Genomic DNA, 22,849 nt, shown 5'->3' with positions numbered 1-22,849 from the left:
CAAACTTCAAAGTCAACTCATCAACAGCCAGATAACGTATACCTCAAAACTAGTTCTTTGACTGTGTAAAAAGAAAACTCTAGTTTTCAAATACAAAAGTGTGGTTCTCTGTCTCTTTCTCTGTCTTTCTCTGTCTCTGTCTATCTCTCTCTCTATGTCTCAAACACATACACACACAAACACACACACACACACACACACACACACACACACACACACACACACTAGCCAACAAATAAACCCCAAATCTTTAACTGTGTCAATAGTGCCATGCCATATCAGGTCTTCTCATTTATTGGTTTGTGAATAATTTATTAGACAATTAAAATATTCTGGGAAATCTGCAAATCACATCAAACATGGCAAGGCTTATGTTGTGAAATTAATGTTTTGTGAACCATTTTCCTTGTCTGTAATTCTTAAGCTTATTACACTCATCTGGAAGGCTTGTTGGAACACAGATAGCTGGGCCTCACCCTGTGAGTGTAAGATATATTAGGTCTATGATGGGAACTGTAGATTTGCATATCTGACATACCCAGGAAATACTGTTGCCTCTGGTCTGGGAACTATTCTTTGAGAGCCACTCCCCAGACAATGATCTCTGCATGGTTTAGTTCTTGCTTGATTCAAGAGGAGACAACTTAACTAACATCCAGAGTTGCCTATGCAATAAAGCCTGGAGATTGAGAATAATATCTGGGTTTACTATTTCCATGAATAAATGTAGACTGACCCCAAAGGACCCACAATCCCACAGAATCAGAGTGAGGAATGACTGAAAAATCTATTGGTTAAATTCAATATTCAATAATAGAAAACCCATCATGTTTCATCAAAATTCATTTATACAGATGAGTCTATAGAGACAAACTAATTTCCAGACAAGCAATAATATAATGATAAGACCTTGGAGTTCCAAATCAGAGCACAGGAATGAGTGATTGTAGCATTTATTAGATATTTCTTGTGTGTTTGCTCTCTCTCTCTCTCTCTCTCTCTCTCTCTCTCTCTCTCTCTCTGGGAAAATTTGATCTCTTACCTATGAAGTAAGAAACATAATAACATAATAATAGAATCAACATTACAAAAGTGTTATGAAAGTAAATGAGGCAATCTTTGGAAAACTCTTCATAGTTACTCCCCAGATTGGCTAGATATTTGAACTCATTAAGGACCAATATTTGAGTCACTGAAACTGTTTTGCTGATAACTGCAATCTATACACTTCTTTGTCTTTACACTCTATGGGTAACTAGGAGGGTAACTCCAAGGGATCAGTTGAGTTTTCTTTTAGAACAGAGAGATGTAAGATCACAGACTGTCTAACTGCTTCACCTGTAAATCCAACCTGTAAACCCAACACTTTCATCTCACCAGTTTTGTTGTTAAGGAGATAAAACAAAGATCTCAGCTACATAAAGGAATCCCAGCTCTCCCTCTTGTAATCACAAATTCATGGTCTCATCCAGTACCTGCTTTCATGCAAGAAAGGAGTTATGTAGGATAAGTTAGAATGAATAATGCCAGGAATCTCCCACCACCTTACCACCTCCTTCAAATTTATGAAAGCATAAAAATCATTTTATTCACTGACTTCTCTGAGACATTTCTTTGAAGGTTCTCTCCTATAGTTTGGAAGGTTCTCTCCAGAATAGTGTTCCTATTCTGCTGGGTACTATGTCTCTCTGTTTCTCCAATGTTTGGCCACTTTAAGTCCCTATTATGATTCCCCATGATTGATTCACCATGGTTGCAAGTTTCTTTTCACTAAAACACTTTATTCTGTGAATTAGTTCTGTATTACCCCTAACCCAAAACAATCAACAGCACAGCATCCCACCTGCTAATTTTTATTATAGAAGGAGGTTGAAAAATTTACCATAAGCCACATGCAGGCATATTGAAACACCCATGTACTCCACTCTTTGTTTTTCTTTAGGTAACTTGATCATCCATGCTATCTCCCCATATGTCATATAGGACCTGTTCTTTTTATCTCCTCTGTTTATAACAAATATGTCCTCGTAATGTGGCCAATTAGATACTAGAGGAGTGGTTCTCAACTTACATAATACAGTGACCCTTTAATAAATTCCTCATTTTGTGGTGACCCCAAAATCCATGTAATAATTACTAGCTACCTAGAGGCTTTATCATAAAGAGCAAAGATATACCATTGTCCTTCCACAGAGAATAAATCCAACTGGAACTTTAAATCATATGGATAAGAAGCCACTTCTCAAGACACTATGCATTTCAAATTTTTAAGAAATAACATAAATACTGCCTGGATATATAAATTGTACAAATAGTCTTTCTGGCCATTGTGTACATTTGCCTCATGAGATTATTTTCCTCAGCAATGGTCTCTTTTGTGAGAGCACCTCTGTGCTCTCAAGCATCTGTGATAAGCCACAGGTCTTCTTCTGCTCTGTTGTGCCTTATCTGAATCTTTTGAAGATCACAAGGACAAGAGAGCTGAAGGAGAACATAGAAAGATCCTAGTAACACTCATTTTTTTCTACTTGATCAAAATCCAGAGACCTTCCTATTTGTTGAACACCTCAGTCAGTATTTCAAGCATAGGGTGGATATAACAAATACAAACAATAAGATTGAAGATGTTACTAGAGACATAACTGAAAGTTATAAATATGTATTCATGTACTAGACACGATTTTTTTAAATGATATTTTTTCAAGGCCATTGCCTGCAAAATATCATTGTCTGCATTAAATGCAAGCTTCCTTTATCTTCTCTCTGGTATATGAGAACTACGGATTGCTTATCAGATCTTTCCCATTTTGATTTTCTGCAAGTAAATATTGAGGAAGTAAAATCTGAAAGGTACAACATTCATGTCTACAGATAGCTATTCTGATTTATGTCACTCACAATTTTCAGAAAACTAATACCGAGAGAGAATAGGATATCTGTGTAAGTGATGTCCATCTTCCTCTAGAAGCTCTGAGTTGCAGAGATTTAATTGAATATTCCACAAAACAGCAATTCTGAGTACTGCCGTTTTATTCCCCCACTTATTCTCATTTATCTAGAACACTAAAAAATGGACTCCAGTGAAAAAAGGAGTGGCAAATGATTGGAATAATTGCATTGATTTAATGGTTTTTCTGCAGTCATATACGTGCAATTTCTCAGGCAAAACTTTCAAGCAAAAGAAGAGAATTGAATGGATACCAAATATTTTCCTTTCAAGTAAGAAATATGCATGACCACTTCCCTTGCTTGACGCTAATTCAATTTTATAGGGTTAGCAAATATTTTTCCCTCCAAACTTTAATATCAAGAGGACTTTTCAATTTAGAAATGAATATATTGCATCTACCAAGGGCTTTACCTTGATTAACCTTCCTAAGTAACAAGGGAGATTGCTTGCTATGAATATGTTTGTCTGTGAACCTCAAGCTGGTATTATTGACATAAGAGGTCATGCTGACGAGGTTCTAGCATCAAGGGAGGACAGTGGTGAAGCTACACTAATTGTGGCCATGAAGAGCATGGAAGTGTTTTCATTAAAAGCCAATACTCATGCAGATTTTCAATTCACCATCTGGCCCTCTTTACACTGATGCTTAAAATTCAGAAAGCTGATTTAGTTACCAGATTTCTTCATCAATTTGTCATATATTTATAGGCTACCGTAGTGTCATTCCTAGGAAATGCGCAGTAAAGCCAAGTAACATGTTCCCAGTAGATAATTCTATATTTACTTACATGTTTTGAATAAAAATGATAGCATATTGCTAAACATAGTTTAATTTGCTATTTTGTGTGAATGGATGTTACTGTTCTCTCAAATAAATATGAATCCCAAGCCTTTAAGAGCATTTAGGTTTTATGTTTAATACAGAGCTAAATTTATTTATACACTTTGTCTATATGGAGAAAGTATGTGAATTATTGGGCTCATTCTCAGTCACCTTTTTGGAAATCACAAAGAATTTAGTAAGTAATCATCTCCTAAATTCTTTGAGCATACCTACTTTTGAGATTTGTTTGTAATTTCTTTGTTAAATATGTGTAATTTGTATTTGTAGATGGTGCTGTTAATTCATATTACTTCTGTTTACATTATTTGAACCAATTGTTTGAATCATATCTAGTCTTCTTCTGGTTTAGAAAAACGACATCTTGAGTGAATAGAAGACTGTAAGACCTATAAATTTTAGAAATAATCTTTCATTAATGACTAAAACATTGTTAGTTCTTGATATATGATAAACACTGTTTAAAATCCACAAGTGTTATGCACTAAGAGCTCGTAGAAGATGATGAATACCTAAATATTTCTACAGATTTTAAAATTTCATGAATCTACTCTCATCACTTTGATAATAAGACAATAAAGGTTTAAAAGAAATAAATAATAGCCTATTTTTACACCCAAGAAACAGTTGATGTATGATCAAAACCTATGACTGGGAACTTGTAATAGTATTTATTATACATAAATCCTGGCAGCAGAGCATTCTTTGCACCCACAGCAATGTTTTGGGTTCTCGAATGAAAGACACACACATGCAACATTTATAATTTGATATACCTTAATCAGCTCAATAGATGAGCCACTTCTTAACCTCCATGTGGCTAATTGACCTACCTCTAATAATCTTGAGTGATTACTTATTAAATCTTATACTCCATCTTGGCTGCCCTGAACCCAGTCGGGCAGCCCTCTTGGGCCACTCTACACTGGCTCCTACATGGCAGCTATGCTCTTTGTCGTGTATATTCTCAGGCATGGTGCCTCCTCTCCTCCACCTCTCTCTGCATAGTCCAGCTCCTCCCTTTTTCCTCCCTGTCTCTAGTCCAGGAATCCTAAAAATCCTTCCTCCGTCTGCCTTTCCCAGCCATTGGCTACCAGTATCTTGATTTACCAACCTGAATCAATGTAGATGCTTGCAGATGTTCTTGTACAAACAGTTTTGGGGACACAAATTAACATAAGAATATCAGAAGCCACAAAGGCTGGAAAGCATTAATTCTATGATAGAGTACTTGTCTAGTATGTACAAGTCCCAGAATTCAATTTCAGTATGGAAAAAATTAAATAAAAAGAACAGTTAATGTTTAATATTGAAACATTAAAAAAACACCTATCATTCTCATGTGACTTTACTGACAGAACTTTCTTATAATAACTCACAGAAAATGCTAATGTATTTTGCATGTAATAGTCTGCTTTATAGTAATATTCAACTGAAGACTATACTATACTTGTAATTAAATCCTGATAGTATCAGGATCTGTTGCAATTCCTGTCTAGTTGCCCTATGTCATGTATGCCTATTTGTTCCCACGGAATAGTCACAGACTTTGTTTTGTTGATACATAATTTATTGAGCTTTGGGTAAACCCCAAATTCTGTATTCCTTTCTACATATAAGTCTTTACTCCCTTAAATTGTCTTTATTTTTTAAAATTTATTTTACAAATCTCATCAATATTTTTAGTTGAGCTTCTTTGGTATCAGCTATTAGACTAAATCTGGTGTAAAATTACATATTTTGTTTGTTTCTATCACATGGTGTATTCTCAATATAAACATATAAAATTAAATAATTAAAATTTGTGTTATTTCTGCCAAACAATTACAAAAAAGATATATGGTTAATAAATGTTAAAAAAATAAAAATTGTAAATGAAAAATTGTTGAGTAGATTTGTACATTAAAATCATAAATCAATTATTAATCAGAATTATGAATAATGTAGTAGGTCTGCTACATTCCTGGCTGTTTACAAATGAGGAACAGAGACATAAATTTATAAGAGAGACCAACTTTCACAAGGAGCAATACCGATAGCAATCAGGAAAGAGAAAGGTCATGTCAGGAAAGGCATGCTATACTTTTAGCTGTCAGAATCATGTCCTATACCGTCCATATCTCAGACATGGATGTTTATCAATAAGATAAGGTGTTTTATAGAAACCATAGAAAATTCAGTGTTCTTAAATATAGCTCATTGGATGTAATTTCAAAATGTGACAATTGCAACATATATTAGAAGTGTTTCTAGGATTAAGTTTGTGGCTTAAGTAACTCAGGCAAATGTTGGTACTTATCATAAACAGTAGGAAAATGAATGCTAGGAAGATTCCATCAGTCTGTCTCCATTCTGTCTTTAATGATGGTATGCCCTGATCATGGACACAAATGTACTGGCCTATAATGGAGAATGACTCATTAGGTTGCCATGGCATAATAAAAATATTATGTAACCCAGACTTCACTGCGTATAAAGTGATTAAACAGCAATGCTCTCAGCTACTGTTGCTTTGGGCAGTTTTGATGATGCTACGCAGCAAGAGCCATGGTTGTTACCCAAATGGAGAATCTGCGTCTAGTTATGTCTCCATTAGGAACAGATTTTACCCACCAGAGATCCTTTAAAACTCTTTCCTTATTTAGAAGAGGAGAGCACATCATCAGAGCAGAAAATAACATTTTCCTCTTTAGATAAACCCAGGGAGAAGTGAAAAACACAGAGGACTTAATTTAGAGCAATACAGTAATATGTTCTGCAGCTATTAGACGGGCAAGAAAAAAAGGTTAGTTATCAATTTAAGCACTTGTGTGTTTAAGGAAACAAAGAACTATTATGGTGGACCCAGAAGTGAAAGGAGAAAATAATGCAAAACAAAAGCCTGTTCAAACTTTACCATCACATGGACTGTGCTAAGCCATACTTTACTACTTTTTAATTACGGTTGCTGTTGCATATTTTTGTCATGCAGGGAATTAAACCAATGGCGTTGCTGATGCTAAAAAAAACACCTTACCAGGCCCATATATTGTTCTCAATTAAAAAAATAATCATGTCAGGCATATGCAAATCATAAAAAAGAAAATTCAGTAAGTATCATTACTGATTATTCACTTTGTATTTAACACAAAAGCCACATACAAACCAACATATTGGCAAAAATAATTTAGGTGTTTAAAAAAGTTCTGTGACAAGGTAACAAGTACTCTTTTACAAATCTCATAAAGCCTGTAGGTCCTTAAGAAAGGAACATAAAACTTGGGAGATGGACAACATGCCTGCCTGTACATGAGAAATTTTATTTTTTTTCTTTCTTGTATTATTCTTTATTTTTTATTGGATATTTTATTTTTTTACAATTCAGACATCACCCTCTTTCCCCATTTCCCCTCCCTCAAAGCCCCTAGCATTTAACATAAGTTTCGATGGATAGTAAGTAGGCAAATGTGTTACTAGCATGGAAGTATAAAGCAAGAGATCAAGAGAGGACAACTATCATAGTGTACATATCAAAATTTGGGTTCTTTGAAACATGATGCTGATCCATATGGCTATAGATAGAAGAAAGGAGAACTATGCAGATAAGGGTTGATGTATCTTGTTGACCATTGAAGGTTTTAAATATGTTTGCACTATGTTCAAGAGTGAATACATACAGGGGAAAGACATAAATGATAGATAAGTTTTTTAAAAAAAATTAATTACAGAAAACAATCCAACAAAATAGCAAATTTACAGAGCCAACTTTGGCAACGGTCATAGTATAGAACCTCTCAGAAATGACTCTCTCTTGCTAGAGTTCTTGAATGGTTGTCTCCAGGTTTCCTTAAGTTCCTTAAGGGGCACTATGTTATTAAGATATCACATACTACACCTGCCATTCTTACTGCTCATCTCTACCAGTTCAAGCAAGGAACATGAAAATAACTTGGGTTTATCAAAGCAGAATTAGTTAACTTTGTAAAATAAAAATTGCAAGAGAAATCTGAAACTAAGAGTTATACCTGCTAATTAGTGGAGAAGCTGTCGGATCGAAGATAAGGTAATTATGAACTGATATATTAAATGGCTACGTTTGCCCTGAGAGTAAATGAGTGAGACATCTGAAAGCATTTTCTTGTATTCCACTAACTAGCATCATTGATGTCCAGAATTAATTCCAAATTGTGACTTTTTCAGTTCTCTTCTCTCTCCTCAGTTTTCTTTAAGAATTATTTTTCTACTCTACGTGAAGAGCAAAGGTATTTAGAAGAACTTTATTATGAGATATTTACTATTTGTATTTGAAATAAGGTTTTAGCATGTTTCAAAGGCTAGCTTTGAACTCATGATTACCATATCTCTGACTTACACATTGTAGGAAATCCATGCCTGCACTAGTACACAGTGTTTGGGATATTAAATTTTATTGACTGTGTTTTTTTCTCTATAGTTTAGGAGGATTCTTTTTTTATCATTCCTTACACATTGTACTACATTAACAATATGTATATTATATTATGCCTACATTTCTATAATAAATCTCAGTAGATCATGTTTGATTTTATAATACTTTTCATTCTTGAAAACATTTATATTTATTGTTTAGCAGGGATAGTGATCTATAATAATGAAAATAAATAAAGTCATTACAAAAAATCATAAGGATTTTCTTTTAAAAACTAGAACTAGAACTACCATATACACCAGCTATTGCATCACTGAGTACAGTTTAAGATAACTGAAACCCATATTTGAAGTAACATGTGTATTAGCATGTTCGTTTCAGCACTATTCAAAATAGGTTTGATTTGGAATAATCTAATTTAATTTTTTGAGAATAGGTTTAACAAAACACTGAAACATGTTTTTTCCATTTCCCTCTCTTACTAAAAATAGATTCTTATTTCATATAATGTAGCCTGACTATACTTTCCCCTCCCTCTACTCATTCCCATTTTTCCATCTCCCCTTCCATCCAGATATAGTCTCTTTTTGTCTCTCATTAGAAAAACAAACAAACAAACAAACAACAAAGCAAGGCTTCTAATAAAGAACAACAAGATATAACAAAATAAAAATAGCCTAGTATGGGTAGAGACAACTGGAATAGGTGAGTGTGTTAGTTTCAATAACAATGGCCCCCATTGACTGATGTGCTTAAATTCTTGGTCCACATAAAGTGCCACTATTTGGAGACATGACCTTGTTGGAGTAGGTGTGGCTTTGTTGGAGGAAGTGTATCACTGTGGGGATGGGCTTTGAGTTGTCATATGCTCAAGCTATGCCCACTGTAGCACACTGTCTCTTTTTGCTGCCTGTAGATCAGAATGTGGCACCCCAAGCTCCTTCTCCAGCATCATGTCTGCCTGCATGCCACCGTGTTTCCTGCCATGACTATAATGCACTAAACCTCTGAATTGTACATTAGCACCAATAAAATGTTTTCTTTTTTAAGAGTTACCGTGGTCATGGTGTTCTGTACAGCTATAGCAATGCTAATTAGGATAGTGTGTATTCTAGGGACAATGTGGAAATCTTGGGCAGTAGAAACTTCCTGGAATTTATGAGGGTGACTGTAGTAAAGAATCCGAATAATGGTGAAGAAGGATCTTGGACTGGAATCATCTCTAACCTGGAAAGGCTCCCAGTAGTGGAACTAGAACATTAATTAATCTAACCATAAAACAAGTCCTGACTGCAATATGTGCTAGGACAATGGTTGTTTGGAGACTGTGGACATGGCCAATCAATGACTGGTCTAACTTGAGCCCAAGCTGGACACTCCTTGAATGGCCAGGAATTGGAAGTTGGATGGCTCAGACACAGAACATAGAACCAAGACCAAACATAAATGCCAAGAGAGTGAGAGATACAGAGACTGAGACAGAGAGACAAACAGAGAGAGAAACATACATGATTCTAAATGCATATATATGGTAAAAATAGCAAAAGTATATTTAGGCCCATGTCAGAAATTATTAGAAGTTCTTTCCCAATATTAAACCAAACAAAATTCATTTAATTGAACTCAGCTTACCATGTTAGATATTAATTTTAAAAATTAATACAATGCATTAAGATATACTAAATTTACACTTATATGCTGCAGAATAACAACAGGAAGACATTAAAAGCCTTTGTTTTCTACAGTTATACCCTTATACTCCTATAAGGACAGAAAGTTTTGTATGTATATTAAAACAACCGCAATCTTTACTATACAACACTCATAAATCTAAGCTGAAAATGATTGTTGACTTAAGTTGGCCTGGCAGCAGGCAAAGGTCAACACATGCGCTCATAACCAAGGCTGCTGAGAAGGAATGTTTGGAGTTATTTAAATGGAGATAAGTGTTGAGAAACAGCTCAGATTCTTTATGCATTTGATTTCAAATTAAGTTTTGATTGCAATGTGTTTATAAACATTTACTATTGCCATATTTTGGGGACCAATTGTCAGTGACGCCACCCAATACTTTTGTTATATCTAAAAACCAGAGATCTGTACAGCACAAGAAATTGGTATAATTGACAAGTAGGTGAATATTTCAAAATAGCTTCCTGAAGAAATTTAAATGTTTCAAACAATTGATAAATATTTGATGTGACAATATTTCAGTTTCCCTGATCTGACCATTATATATTGTATACATGTTAAAATATTAATAACACACTTAACTTTATAGATATGTACATTACTCAGTGTTGATTAAAAATGGCTTCCATTTATGTGAAAAAATTGCTGCAATTTTTAAAGTTATTTTTACTGTAAACTTTTTATAACTTTCTATTACCATTATTACTTTTATACATACACCCTAGAAATGGCATTTGCTTAAAGACAAATATGTACTTACTTTTTGGATATTTTCTATCATAACATGCTTATTAGTTATATTTCTTCATTTGTATGTAAGTGTTTAAGACAGCAGTTTGGTGTTCATGTGTATTGTATTAGCACTTTCTCATGAGATTAATAAAACAGAATGTGGTTTGTATATGCGTTTCTAGCTCAGCACTTAAACTGAGACAGAACAATTACAAAGTTAAGCTTGAACTATAGAGAGAAGCTAAGGCTAGCCTGAGTTACAGGGTAACCTAACTTCAGACCTCCAAAATCTGAGAATGTAAATAAGTGCTGGAGTGTTTTTGCTAATTAGATCCTCAGCATGGGGCCTGAAATCTGGTTCTCATTAATGAAAAAACAAAATCCTGTCTGGGAGAACCTTGCATTCATTTTGGGGAAATTAATCACCTTATGCTCTTCACATGTAGGCGCTGAGCCATGTAGTCTCTACTTAATATGAAAAAGAAAGGACGTTGGGAAATGATTTTTAGAACATAAAGAAAGAAAAGAAAAAACCCTAGAATATCTTTACACATAAAATGTAAACAGATAAAATCTTGAGTGCTAACTATGAATGTACAGTGGTCCACAAGGGCTAGCCCAAACTCAAACATGGATGAGACCATTCACTTCATGCAGATCTAACCTAATATTCAGCCCATTGAAGCCAGTAATTGAAGACAGATTGCTTCTGGTCATTGCAGTGATTTACAGAATCTTTCATTTTAATTCATATAATATGAACTGCTCTGGGTAAGTTATATTTCATGTGGTCAGAGCAATCCACCCAGGTTCCTAAAGCATTTAAATGTCACCATGCACGTGAGAGAAATATAGCCACAGAGTTCTGTGAGGATTCCATATATGTACAAGTGAAATGCAGAGAGCATATGCTGAGCCATAAATATGTTCATGTTAAGCAGTCGAGTCCTCCTGTGAGTGATCATATGCCAAGATAGTTGAAGAAATGCAAATAAAGTGTTAGAAGTGTTCTTGGCACCTTGTAAGTGGTCAATAAATGTTAACTACAACAATAATATTATTGTTATTCTTTTCCTTCTGTTTCACCTTCTCTTCCTCTACCTTTGCACACTCCCTCCCTCTTCTCCTGTTCTTTGCTTCTCTGGAAGTCAGACCAAAACTTTTAAAACCAGTTATGATTAAGTAGTCTTTGTAATTTTCTTATTGAGCCCTTCCCAAAGTCAGTTTTACTTCCATTATTTTTTGTTCCATTGTTTTTGCTCATATGTTCTGCCATATTTAAAGTTTTTCATCAAGAAAGAAAACATAAATGAGAAAAGGTTTTTTTTTTTTACCAATTATGTATTAAATAGAGTGCCAGTATCTAAAACTGTATAAGAGCTCAAAAACTGAACACACACACACACACACACACACACCCAACGATACATGGGGTACTAGTGATCTAAACAGAGAATTTTCAAAAGAGGAAAGACAAGTATCTGAGAAACACTTAAAGAAATGTTCAGCATCCTTACTCATTGGGGAAATGCAAATCAAAGCTAATTAGAGGTTTCATTTAATGCCAGTCGAAAAGGTTATGATTTATAAAACAAGTGACAGCTCATGGTGACAAAGATGCAGAGTAAGGGGAACACTTATTTATTGCTAAGGGTGGGGAAAACTTCCGTTGCCACTATGGAAATCAGTATGGCTGTTCCTTAGGAAACTAGAAATAAATCTCCCTCAGGATTCCACTGTACCACTCTTGAGCATACACCCAAGGGACTCCACATCCTACTATATAGATACTTGCTCTTCTATATTTATTGCTATTCTACTCATAGTATCCATGAATTGGAAACCAACTAGGTGCCTGTCAATAGTTGAACAGATAAAGAAAATATTTTACATTTCCACAATGAAATATTAGTCATTAAAAATACGAAATCATGAGTTTCTTAGGTAAATGGATGGAACTAGGAAAAAATGATTCTGTATGAGGTAATCCAGACCCAGAAAAAAAATATGGTATGCGTTCTCTAATATAGAGATGTTAAGTACTAAGTCTTCAACAAGCAAGCTAAACTCTGTGTAACCACAATGGTTAGATACAAAATAAGGGAACAGGTGGAGAAATGGATCTCTTTAAGAAGGGGAAATGGAATTGACAGCTATGGATATAAAAAGGTAACAAGAACAGGATGATTAAACAGGAATTTGGGGCAAAGAGGGGAAACAAGGGTAAGAATATGGGCTGGGGATAACTAAAAGTAAGGGACATTTGAGGGGTCCTTAAGAAATTTAAAACAGTAGAAAATTCCTATAATATAGACATATATGAGTTTAATCTAAATAAAATTGACGAATAATGTGTGAGAGACAGAACTCTAACTAGACAACTCTCATCCCTAAATGAAGATTCCAGTGCTGGAAACAGGTTTTCTCTATTACGTTGAGGGTCAAAGGGGCCCCATGGGAAACTCGAAACAACCCAGGCTATTGCCAAGTCTATTGGTTGTTTTCCACAAACTGACAGCAAGATTCTATTGCCTAAAATGACACCTTTACAAGTCAGTGAACATGGGAAAATTGAGCTGGTGACATATAGTGCCTTTACCTATATGATCCAGTGTTTATAGTATTGGAAGAATAGTCCTCATATTTCTAAGGTAAACACAAACATAGCTACACATGGTAAGTTGATTGAAAGATACTTTGCTGCAACAGTGCTGCAGAGCTTGTTCAAGTAACCAGTCAATATCTTATTTTATTTAAGGTTCCATGAGATGTGGTCACAAGCCTGAACCCACAAAAGCCAGAGACCCAGAAAACAAAATACTACTGTTTTGCTAAAGAAACTCACAAATACTGTAGAAAGTCTACACTGGTCTGTACCAGACAGGGTCTGAGCACTAAAATAAGAGTTAGCCATAAGCCCCAATCCCTAAACCAGAAGCTATCTCAAAGTGTTAACTAATTGTAACTGAAAAATTAGTTCTTTTCAAAGAATTCTCCCTTGATTTACAAACCACTCCTAAGGTTAGACACTATAAATAGTAATAAATGTTTACCATAAAATAAACAAAGCTAGGTTCTTCATTTCTTAATGCTTTCTTAGGGAAATTTATTTGTTTTGTTTTACGTACAGATCCTTTGCTTATATATTATAGCTTCATGTTTTGCATTATAATTGGATTCCTGAGTGTTCAAACATATGTGTCTTTTTCTCTATATGTGTTCCAAGCTCAGTAGCTGGAACTCTGTTGTGCTATTTCTTCTCTGACCCTGTCCTCAACAGATCACAAAGACCTTCCCTTCCTACCTTCCTTCACCCAGTTCACCCTAATTTTCCAGCCTCCAACCTCAGCAGGCATTCCTTATGAACATACTAGCAAAACATGCCAAAAAATCAGGTACCACACAGCCAACACACTTTCAGTAAATCCAAAGAGAAAACAGAAACCAAAGAACAAAATACACATGTAACAAAGACAAAAATCAGAATCAGCACCTAGGCCTTTAGTCATCCCAAACCCAGATGCCAAGACACCAGCATAAAAACACAACCAATAACAACCATGGCAATATATTTCCACTAGAGCCCAGTTATCCTACCACAGCAGGGGATTCAGGTACCTGAATAATCCAACATAGCTGAAATTCAAGAAAATGAATGTTTATTACTATGACAAAGGTCTATGAAGAATTACTTTAAAGAAATCTAGAAATTTCTTTAAACAACCATTGTAAGAAAATAAATGAAACAATTCAAGACACAAAATTGAAAATAGAATCAACAAAGAAAAACCAAACTCAGGGAATTCTGGAAATAAAAAAAAATTAGAAAATTGAACAGGAACTACAGAAACAAGTTTCACTAACGGGATGAAAGAGATGGAAGACAGAATCTTAGGTGTTGAAGATATAGTAGAAGAAATGAACACATCAATCAAAAAAGTCAAATAGACTATTAATCTAAAAACCCTATAACACAAAATATCCAGGAAGTCTAGGACACTATGGAAATACTAAAGCTAAGAATAATAGGTATAGGGGGATGAAAGAAAACCCAGGTCAAAGGTCCAAAAATGTTTACAACAAAATCAAAGAAGAAAATTTTTCTAACCTAAATAAGTAGCTGTGTATAGTGATGCAAAAGCTATACAGAAGTAAACAAAAAATAAATTGGACCATAAAAGAAAGTCCCTTATACAGAATGAAGAAAGAATATTAAAACTGCAAGGGAAGAAGGCTGACTTGAATATAAATGCAGAATAAATAGACTTGTACCTGAAATTTCAATGGAGATTTTAAAAATCATAAGTGCCAAACTATGTGCTGCAGTCTCTAAGAAACCACATATACCAGCCTAGATTACCATATCAAACAAAACTTTGAATCATGGTAGACAAAAAAAATATTCCATGATAAAGTCAGATGTAACCAATATCTATCAACAAATATAGCTTTACCGGAGATATTACTCAGAAAACTGCAACTTAAAGAAGAAAAAAAAAACAGGAAATAAATAATCTTAAACAGGTAAAATAAAAAGAAATTAAACACGCACAGAGACACACACAAATGCATACACTCACACACTACCACTATCACCATGATCACCACCAACAAAATAACAGGAATCAACTATCATTGGTCATTGATATTTTTCAATATCAGTTGTCTCAATTCCCTAATACAATGACATAGGTAAACAGAATAGATGCAAAAATCTTAATTCATTCTTCTGTTGCATATAAGAAACACAACTCATTATTAAGGTAAGTCATTACCTTAGAGTGAAGGTGTAGAAAAAGATATACCACACAAATAGACTTAAGATGCCAGGCATTGTAGCAATTTTAATATCTAACACAGTAGATTTCAATCAAAAGAGGTAGGGAAGGACACTGACTACTCATCATAGGAATAATCCGCCGAGATGACATTTCAGTCTTAACATGTATGTCCCAAACACATAGGCACTCAAGTTTCAAACAAACAAACAGCAACAAAAAACATACAGGCAAACACCACTACAGCTTAAATCACACATTGATCATTATGTACTGATACTGGGAGACTTCAGCACCCTATTCTCACCAACAGAGAGGTCATCCAGACAAAATCTAAATAAAAAAAATTGGAACTAACAAATATTATAAACAAAATGGACATAACAGATATTTATAGAACATTTCACCTAAATACAAAGCAGTATGCCTTCTAGTTTTTACTTCATAGAACTTTCTCCAAAATTGACCACATACATATACACAGTCTCAACAGATAGAAGAAAATTGAATAACCCCTTGAATCCTATCAGACCACCATGGATTAAAACTTGATAACAAAAACATAAAGTCAGAAAGTTTAGAAACTCATGGAAACTAAATAACTCTCCACTTAATGAAAAAACATTTAAAAAATAAAATATATAAAATAAATAAAAAGAAAGAAAAACAGGTCAAGAGTGATATAAAGAATTATGACTGGTAGCTTGGTATTGTGTGTGTGTGTGTGTGTGTGTGTGTGTGTGTGTGTGTGTGTCTGCTGGTGGTGGGATCTCCTAAGAGTAGGTGCCTGTTTTTGAGACTCATTTTCTTCTGCTGATTTGCTTTGTCCAGATGGCTTTTACCTTACCTGATTGTATCTTGGATGTTTTATTTTGTTTTCAGTTTAGCTGCCATCTCTTGGAGGCCTCCTCCTTTCTGAAGAGAAAATGGAGAGGATCTGAAGGAGAACAGATTTGAGGAAGAACTAAGAGGAGTATAAGGGGGATAACTGTGATCAAGATGCATTATATAGAGAAGAGTCTACTTTAATAAAAATTTAAAAAAATACAAAAGTAATAATTTAAAGACTTTCTAGAATAAAATGAAAATAAATACCCACATACCCAAATGAATGGGATATAATAAAAGTAGTTCTAAGAAGAAAGTTCATAGGACTAATAGGAGAGAGAGAGAGAGAAAGAGAGAGAGAGAGAGAGAGAGAGAGAGAGAGAGAGAGAGAGATCTCATACTAGCAGCTTAACACCAAACTGAACATTCTAGAACAAAATAGATTCAATCCAAGAGGAGTAGTTCATGAGATAAAAACAAAACTAAGAGCTAAAACAAATAAAATAGAAACAAAGGAAGACAAACAGTAAAAATAATCAATTGTACAAAGACTTGTTTCTTTGAAAAAATTTATAAAATTCTTACTCAATTCCTTCTAACTAAAAGGCAGGGAGAGAAAACCCAAATTAACAAAATAAATGATGAAAATGGGAGCATAACAGCAGACACCAAGAAAATCCAGAGAATAAGGATATATTTTGTAAAACTGTAACATTAACTAATTGGAAAATAGAAAAAATTTTCAGTAAGTATTAACTACAAAAGTTCAATCAATAACAGAAAATTTAAATAGACTTATTACTTTCCATGAAATAGAAGCTGTCATTAATACTATCCCACCTAAAAAACAAAAACAAACAAAAAAACCCAAAAACATATCAGAAGGTTTTTAACTCAGAATTTTGCCAGACAGTCAAAGAAGAGTTAATACTAATACTCCTGAAATTATTCCACACAATTGAAGCAGAAGGCATCATTTTAGGAGGCCACAGTTACCCTGATACTCAAGACACATAAAGACTCAATAAAGAAAGAAAATTACACACCAGTTTCCCTTATGAACATAGATGCCAAAATACTCAACAAAATGCTTTCAACCCAAATCTAAGAACACATCAAAAACAGCATTCACCACAATCAAGTGGTAAATCAGAATCCTTGACCTCAAGCTGACTACAGAGCAATAGTTATATATAACAAATGATATTGGTACAAAGACAGACAGGTTGATCAATGGAATTGAATCTAAGATCCAGAATTAAAGTTGTAGAGGGTGGGTCTGATACTAAGGTCCAGTCCCCTAATTGGTTTTGATCAGTCAATAAAAATGTCAGGGGCCAATTGCTGGGCAGAAGGAAAGAGGCAGGACTTCTAGGTCCCTGCAGGCAAGCTAAGAGAAGCAGGAGAGGAAAAAAGATTTCTATGTTTCAGGGGTGAGGGAGGGGGAGAAGGAGTCATCAGCCATATGAGATCTTTGGTGGATCGACTATTAGCTGCTTCCTTGACGGGGCTTGGCGTAGCAGGAATGATATTGGAAACATAGTTAAACTGAAGGCAGACTTAGGATGAGCTGGGAGGAAAAAGAAGGGCTGAGGAAGGCTTAGAAGAGCTCAGCAATTGAGGCAATAGAACAGGTTGAAAATAAGCTAGTATGTATGTTTATCTTTTATCATTGAATCTGAGTGACCTGGTCTGGGCTGGTAGTGTGGTGCACCCAGAGCTAAAAGCGGGATTGCAAACACTACATGCTACATAAACCAACACACCTATGGACACTTGATCTTTAACAAGTAAGCCAAAAATGTACAATGAAAACAAGCACCTCCACCCCATGGTGCTGGTCTAACTGGCTGTCTGCATGTAAAAGAATGCAAATTGGTCCATATTTAGCACCCTGCACTTGATCTAAGTGTATCAAGGACCTCAACATAAAACCAGATATACTGAATCTAATAGGAGACAAAGTGGGAAATAGCCTTTAATACATTGGCACAGGAGAAAATATCCTGAACAGAACACTAATGGTTTAGGCTCTAAGATCAACAATTAGTAAATGGGACCTCATGAAACTGAAAAGCTTCTGTAAAGCAAAGCATACTGCCAATTGAACAAAATGGCACAGACTGAGAAAAGATCATCATCAACCCTATATCCCATACAGGGCTAATATCCAAAATACATAAATAATTGAGGATGTTAGGCTCCAAAAAACCAAATAAACCAGTTAAAACTGTGGTACAGTGCTAAAGAAAAATTTTCAACAGAGGAATCTTGACTGGCCAGGAAGCTCTTAAAGAAATGTTCAACTTCTTTATTCATCAGAGAAATGCAAATCAGAATGATCCTAAGATTTCAGTCATCAGAATGGTTAAAATCAAAACTCAAGGAACAGCACATGTTGGAGAGGATATGGAGAAAGGGGAACACTCTTCTATTGCTGGAGGAGTTCTAAACTTGTACAAACACTCTGGAAATCAACCTGGTATTTCCTCCGATAATTGGAAATAGTTCTACCTGAAGAACCAGATATACCATTCCTGGGCACATACCCAAAAGATTCTCCATCATATCATAAGCACAGTGCTCCACTACGTTCATAGCAGCCTTATTCATAATAGCCAGAAACTGAAAGCAACTCAGATGTCACTTATCTCAAGAATGAATACAGAAAATGTGGTTCATTTACAACACAGAATACTACTCAGCTACAAAAACAAAGACATCATGAGTTTTTCAGGCAAATGGTTGGAACTAGAAATTATCATCCTGAATGAGGTAACTCAGACCCAAAAGGACATACATGGTATGTACTCAATGATATGTGATATTAGCCAGAAAGTACAGAATACCTATGATATACCCCACAAACCCTAAGAAGTTAATGAGAATGAAGGCCCACATGAGGATTCTTTGATCCCACTTAGAAGGGTGAATAAATAATCATGAGAGCCAGAGGGTGGGACCTGAGTGAGAGAATGTATGAAGAGAGGAAAGGGGGACAGGATTCCTGTATCATGGGAGACAGAAAAGAGGCCCAGAGGGTCAGGAGAATGAATGGAAATATGTAGCTGCCAGGGGTTGGGGGTGGAGAGAACCTCTAGAAAGTTCAAGAGACCTGGTATGGGGAAAGATCCCAGGACCTTAGTGGAAATGCTCAACATTGGGGATGTGCAACCTAAAAATGCCATCTCCAGTAGCCAGACAGAATTCTCAGTGGAGGGATGGGGACACCAACCCACCTTTAAACCTTTTGATCCAAAATTGCTCCTTTCTAAAAGAAATGCAGCCAGAAAAATGGAGCAGACACTGAAGAAATGGCCATCCAGTAACTGGCCCAATTTGAGATTTATCCCATGGGGAGGCACCAATCCCTGACACTATTACTGATGCTATGTTGTGCTTGTAGACAAGAACCTAGCATGGCTGTCCTCTGAGAGGGTCTACCAGCAGCTGACTTGAGACAGATGCAGACACTCACAGGCAAGCATTGGTCGGAGGTCAGGGACTCCTATGGAAGAGTTAGAGCAAAGATTGAAGGAAATGAAGGGGATGGCAAACCAGTAAGAAGACAAACAGTATCAACTAACCTGGACTTCTGGGAACTCCCAGAGATTGGGCCACCAACCAAAGAGCATACACTGGCTGGTCTGAGGCCCCTGACACATATGTAGGAGAGAGTTGCCTTCTCTAACCTCATTGGGAGTAGATGTGTCTAATCCTGTATGGGCTTGATGCTACAGGGTTTAGACATACTGAGGGGCTCCCTCTCAGAGGTGAAGAAGATGGAGTTTGGGGGAAAAACTCTGAGAGGGGGAAAGGGAGAGGGACAATACTTGGGATATAAATAAATGAAATAATTAGTTAATGAAAAAACAAAAGCAAAGTCAAGCTAACAACAATAAACAGCATCTTCAACAAACGGTGCTCTTCAAACTTTATGTCTGAATGTAGAACAATGCAAATATATTCATATTTGTCACCCTGCACAAAACTCAGTTTTAAGTGGATCAAAACCTCAACATAATACCAGTCACGCTGAACCTTTAAAGAAGACAAATTTGAGAAGAGCCTTGAACTAGTTGGCACAAGAGACAACTTCCTGAACAGAACACCAAGAGTGCATGCACTAAGATCGAAAATTAATAAATGGGATCGCATTAAGCTGAAAAACTTTTGTAAGGCAATGGCTAGTGTCAATTGGTCAAAGTGACATCCCACAAAATGGGAAAAAAAAACAACTTCACATCCCATAGAGGTATAGGATCCAATATATTAAAAAACTCAAGAAATTAGATATCAAACGCCTAAATAATCTAATTAAAAATTGGGTACAGACCTAAAAGTAGAATTTCAACAAACGAAACACAAATGGCTGAGTAATGCTTAAAGCAGTGTTGAACATCCTTAGCTTGCAGGGAAATTCATATTAAAACCACTTTGAGATTTCAGCGTATACCTGCTAGATGGCTAAGATAAATAAGATAAGTGACATATCATGCTGGTAAGGATGAGGGGTAAGAGATGAGGGGTAAACACTCCTCCATTGCTGGTGGGAGTAGAAATTTGTACAGTCACTATGGAAATCAATTTGGAAATTCTACCTCAAGCCCCAGCTACATCACTTTTGGGCATATACCCAAAGTACCTTTCATCCTATCACAAAAACACCTTCTTAACTATGTTCACTGAAGCTTGATTCATAATATCCAGAAACAGAAAATAATCTAGATGTTCTTAAACCTAAGAATGAATACCCAAAAATGTAATATACATAAGACAGTTGGGTATTACTCAGTTCTTAATTAAAAATGGCATCGTGAAATTTACAGACAAATAGATGCAAAAAAATATGCTGAGTGAGAAAGACTCAGGCTCAGAAAGACAAGATATGTCTTCACTTGTAATGGATATTATCTTCTAAGTCAATGATAATCAAGGTTCAGTCCGCAGACCCAAAGAAGTTAAGTAACAAGGAAGGTTCAAGAGCGGACACAGGGATCTACTTGGAGAAGGTAAATAGGCAAGATTGAGTATTGGAGTGGGGGATTCAAGTATAGGAGAAGAAGGAGTTGAGGGAGCAAGTACAGAGAGACACATGACTAGAATTGCAGGAGGGCAACTGAGTTGGGGTGGCATGGAAACCTAGTGCAATGAAAACTTCCTGGCATCTATAAAGGTGATCCTAGTGAGTACTCAGTACTCTTAGTAATGGAGATACGGAGCTTAACTGGCCACTTCTTTTAGGCAAATGAAGCTTCTAGGGGTGAGACTGGGTTACATTCAATTGAGTTGTTACCCAAAGGGATTCTCCATGGAGATCTGCAAACAATCCAGGCTATTACTAAGACAAAATGTTATTCTTTGCAAGCTGGTAATGGGGCTCCGTTGCTGAAGAAGACAATACCAATACAACTCATTGAACATGCAGAAGCTGATCTGGTTTTTTAATGCTGCCCTCACTCTCTGCTCTATTTTCTTTGATGTGGGAAGGTACTTTTCAGACAACCAAAATAGAAATGTAGACACCAACCCAGCCACAAAACCTTTGACCTACAATCTATCTTGTTTGCAAAATATGCTACTGGTAATTATGACATAGAACTCATTGGGAGTAGCCAACCAATATCCAGTTTGACCTAAGTCCCACTCCACAAGAAGGAACAAATACCTGCTGATACTTTGATAGCCGAAAATCAATAAAATGACTTCCAACGATATTTTGCTATACCCATAGATCAGTGCCGTATCTAGCCATCATCAGAAAAGCTTCCTCTTGAAGCAGATGGGAACAGATACAGAGATCTACAGGTATATATTATGCAAAGAAAGAGAGACAGACAGGAGAGTCTAAATCAGATGTCTCCAACAAATCCTACCCTCTAAGCTCAGGAAATCATACAGAAAGAGAAGGAAAAAAGATCTTAAGACCCAAGGTCACTGTTTGTTTTAAAGTCCTAACTCAAATACTCAGAGCCAAAAGCAACCAAACAAACATATAAAACACCCATGGTACAACTAAAGTTGATTAAAAATTAATCAGCAACCACTGGAAAAATGGGCTCAAGAGAATTTCAAGAATCACTGAGTCTGAGTATAGACAATAATAGCCTTTAACTGGGAAGCTGATGGAAGGCTCAATAGGAGAGAAGTGGTCTCCTTAGGAGACATTGGACAGTATCTCCAAGATTCTCTGAGGACAGGGAACTTACAGATACTTTACCAGTTTCTGGTTCATACAGGGTCCAATGCCCTCTTCTGTGTTCTCTCTGATATGTATTTCAGAGAATATTGCCAGGCTAGACAACGGGCAAAAACTTAGTGAATGAATATTCCAATTGTTCAGATAATTATCTGAAAAATGACAGCTACTTGGTAAGTGAGTGCATTTCAGTGTCTACACTGAAATTTCTATATTTATGTTTTAAAGATTTTCTTTGAATATTTCTTGTTTTATGTATCTCCAGAAATCTTACAGGAGCAAAGTACACTCATATTTCTGCTTATCTCCCACATGACTTAGAAGCACATTAGAAATGTTTTCTTCCTGCAGCCGTCCTTCCCCCCACCTCCTAGAGACTAAATCCAAAGTTCCTTCCATTCACTATGGTCTCATGTGCCTCTCTTATAATGAGTAGTTTGCA

Source organism: Arvicanthis niloticus, chromosome 13 (assembly GCF_011762505.2).
Source record: "Arvicanthis niloticus isolate mArvNil1 chromosome 13, mArvNil1.pat.X, whole genome shotgun sequence".
NCBI lineage: Eukaryota > Metazoa > Chordata > Mammalia > Rodentia > Muridae > Arvicanthis > Arvicanthis niloticus.
The sequence above is the reverse complement of the archived record's forward strand: the minus strand, read 5'-3'. Positions refer to the sequence as shown.